Source organism: Phoca vitulina, unplaced genomic scaffold (genome assembly GCF_004348235.1).
Source record: "Phoca vitulina isolate PV1807 unplaced genomic scaffold, GSC_HSeal_1.0 scaffold20, whole genome shotgun sequence".
Lineage (NCBI taxonomy): Eukaryota > Metazoa > Chordata > Mammalia > Carnivora > Phocidae > Phoca > Phoca vitulina.
Window position 1 is genome coordinate 14,421,253 of NW_022589723.1, and position 4,097 is coordinate 14,425,349.

General features: G+C 38.7%; 1 pseudogene; it reads left to right on the forward strand.

The window, feature by feature from the left end:
• Positions 1-1,654: 1,654 nt before the first annotated feature.
• LOC116640703 lies at positions 1,655-3,174 on the forward strand (annotated as a pseudogene).
• Positions 3,175-4,097: the final 923 nt, after the last annotated feature.

The following is a 4,097-nucleotide window of genomic DNA, read 5'->3' on the forward strand; positions in this document are numbered from 1 at the left end:
GGAATCAGTAGGAAGATCCATTTATTTTTGGATCTAAACAAAGTAGCCAAACACATATATTGTCCCAATTTAAACATCATCCCATGCACATAACTATTTTCAGGGAATAAACGTCCTTGCCTCTCTCTCATGGGCTGATGCTTTATGTATTTCTCTTCCAAATTTATAATCCACAATGACTGTACTCAGCGCCACAGGAGAGGAGTGCATTATTGCAGGCTCATTACCTTTAAAAAGGTGTGTATCTATTTCTCATTAATTAGAATGAAATAAGATCAAATAATAGCCCAATTCATGATAATTTCTGTTCTCGTAATTGACATCATCAAACAAATGAATTCAAGAACAATGAATATTTCCAATTAGAATTTCTTCAATCTTATTTACATTCAATTTTCCCTTATAAAAATTTAAATTCAATCAATTTTTATTTACTGAAAGTATATCTGTAAGAAGCTCACACTAATTAGATCTGAAGTACAAAATTCAATTATATAAGGTAGGTCAGGTTATATCATTTGTCAAACTTCAAATTATAAGTAACTTTCAGATAGTTTCTTGTTATGAGCTTACACTTTTTGTGTCAAAATCTTTTGTATAAAAAAGTAACTTTTAAAAAAACTAAATGCTTTGAACTTCACATTTTCTTATCCTTATCAATCTATGGAACATTATTTCACTTATTTTTTCCAAAACTAAGGGTGATATGGCAGGTATTTTGTTTTGAAGTATAACTGCAACACAATCTTACATTGGTTTCAAGTGTATAACATAATAAATTCGACAACTCTATATATACATTATTCCATGCTCATCACAAGTGTAGCTACCATCTGTCACTATTACAATACCAGTGATTATATTCCCTATGCTGTACCTTTCATCCTGGTGACTTATTGTAACATATCAGTTATAATTATCTTTCTGCTAATTCCAAAAATAGTACTTTTCTAAAAAAAAAATCCCAAATAAATCCTAATTTTTCAAACTTTAACTTGTTTTTCTCTTTCATTTCATGCTTCTGAACATTTAGTAACATCTGGAGCCATATATTTAGTTTTCAACTTTGAAATTAACTTAGAAAAAACTATGGATCTCAATTTACCAATGAATCAGTAAAGAAATAGACACTCTTTTTTTTTTCAGTTCAAATTTATCCTCATAAACATGCACAAAATTAAACCAATTAAAGAGTGAGCATATGCACATATTGACTAAATAGATGTTTTCTTTTTATCCCATAACAAAAGTAAAAAAAAAGGTAGTCTTAAAAAGACATACATTTATATGTGTCTATACTATCTTACCACATAAAACATACTTTGTACAGAGCACTTCTGAGCTGTGGAGACCATTCCGTGGGAGGAAGGAGCCTGGGAGTCAGCCCACTAGTGTGCCTGTGTCAGATCCCTCTGGCCCAGCCAGACCCAGTTTAGCTTGTTTAGGCTCAGTGGCCATGGGCCATGGTTCCCAATGAAAATTATATGACATAGAATATTTGGGGTGATATCCTCCTGAAAGATCTTCAAGAATTACAGAAGACAAAAAAACACTAATGCATTTGAGAAAGTGGTAAAGTTTGAGGGGAGTTGAAAAAATCCTGCTTCCCTGATCTGTAGCTTGGCTGGATATCTGTGAACATGAATAGCCAGGGGCAATGAAGACAACTATGACCCACACTGTGAGGAAGAAGAGGATGAGGACCCTGGGGGACACAGAGGACTATTAAGTGGGAGTAACCTGCAATGTGGAGCAGCAGGAGGCTGAAGCCTTTGATCCTGATGAGTACCAGTTCACTGCTTGATCTATAAAGAGTTCAAGGGTGCCCTCAATGAGCACGCAACCAGCCTAGCCTCTGTCCAAAAGGCCAGTGATGCTCACTGCCATTAGCACATCCTCCCTATGGCACTGGTATCTCATTTAGTTGCTAAACTTAGTTAATTTCTACTGGCAAGTTGCAGAGATACTGGACAGACACAAGTCTGATTCTCCTCAGCTGCTCACTGAGGCTCAAGTTCAACCCCAACCCTCAAAACATGTCCCTACCGCCCACCCCCCTCACCACTGCAGTGTGTATGCAGTTTGCGCAGAAGGAAAACCTACTTCCTCTGGCTTATCAGCAACAGTTTTGTTGTAGCTTCTGGGAGCAGCACCGTTCAGTACTTGGATGGCATGGGTGTGGGAGTCTTCTTATAGCTCAGGACTGTCCACTCCAGACACCAGAGAACTTCGTGTCTCCATCGCTGCCTGATGAAGAATTGAGAGACAAATACAGGGGCTACCTCTTCAGGGACTATGTGGAGAGTCATTACCAGCTCCAGCTGTGCCCTATTGCAGATTGCCCCCTGGTTGTTTAGGTATAGGAGCCCAGAGCTTGCTAAGTACAGTCCAATCAATGCAATGAGGTCTTCTGTTTCAAGTGTCGTCAGAGGTATCACACCCCCACAGACTATGCCACAATCCAGAAATGACTCTCAAAATGTGCTGATAACTCTGAAAGAGTCAACTACATAGATACTCACACTAAAGACTGTCACAAGTGCAACACCTGCATTGAGAAGAACAAAGGCTGCAATCACATGTGATGCTCCAAACGTAACCATGACTTCTACTGGATATGTCTAGGAGGTTAGAAGACCCACAGCAACAAGTACTATGAGTACAGTTGGTACAAGCAGAACTCTGACACTGTCAACCAGAGCCAGGAAGCCCAGGCCAGGGAGGCCCTCAAGTAGTACTTGTTCTACTTTGAGAGGTGGGAAAAGCACAAGAGCTTACAGCTGGAGGCATAGATATACCAGAGGATTCATGAGAAGATTCAGGAGAGGGGCATGAATAATCTGGGGACCTGGAATGACTGACAGCACCTACAGAATGCTGCCATGTTCTTGGCCAAGTGCTGATACACCCTGCAGTACACGTGCCCGTATACGTACTACATGGAGTCCGGACCCAGGAAGAAGCTGTTGGAATACCAGAAGGCTCAGCTGGAGGCTGAGATCGAAACCTGTCATGGAAAGTGGAGTGTGCAGACAGCTATGACAACAGGGGACATAGAGAACCAGATGCACATAGCAGAGCAGTGGAGGAAAAGGCTGCTGAAGGATTTCCATGACAGCTAGGTTGGGACATGGACATGCTGGAGTGAGGAAGATGTGGCTGCGAGGAATCCTTAGGAAGGATTCATCCTCTGGGCGACCTTTCATGACCCCAGGCAACAGCCGGGGCCCCACTCTGGGAGACACTGGCCACACACACTTAGTCAATTTCTGTTTTCTTCTCATCTTTTCTCTTTTTGTTTCTACCAGGGTAGAGTCTTTTTAAGACTTTTAATTCCCACTGGATGGTTGTTGAGAGGAAGGGAAAAGTTTTTTTCTGAATGACTATTAATAGTCAATACTATTAATTAGGTCTTTACAACTTTGTAATTTTCAAATTTGTATAATTATACCCAAAAAAAGGCAAACCATAGAATTACATAAAACCCTTTAAAAATAAATTGGCATTGGAGTGTTTAAAAAATACTTTGTACAGACTTTAATGATATTTGTTGAAATGAACTGAATTCACATTGCTATTAACGCACACATATATTTTAGACAATAGTGAATTTAAAAACATTTAAAAGCCATCTTCAGACTGAGGGATTACTTATTTGCCAGAAGGATACTGAGTCCCTCAGAGAAATATAAACTCACAAGTCTATTTTCTGTGCTGCCCAATATGGCGTTTTCTGCAATTTCCTCTAGATCTGTACAAATCTTAGTCCGTAGACTTAGACTCAACTATTATTGGGAAGGATTCATCCTCTGTTTGGGGAAAACCAGTTTAAATTTGTATATAATAGAAAACCTTCTCTAGACAATTCAACGTTAGCACAATTTTCTCCAGGAATCAAAGAAGTTAAAAAGAATTACCTCGTGGACACTGTATATCTACTTTGTTAATTAAATTTCTTATAAGTCATCCTTAACTCCTTTCTATCATTGTGAATTACATTTACTTAATTTTATTCTATTCCTAAATAAATCCAATCTGACAATTCTTATTTGTCTCTCCTAGAATACTTTAGTTAGCTTGTCACTATTGGGAATCAA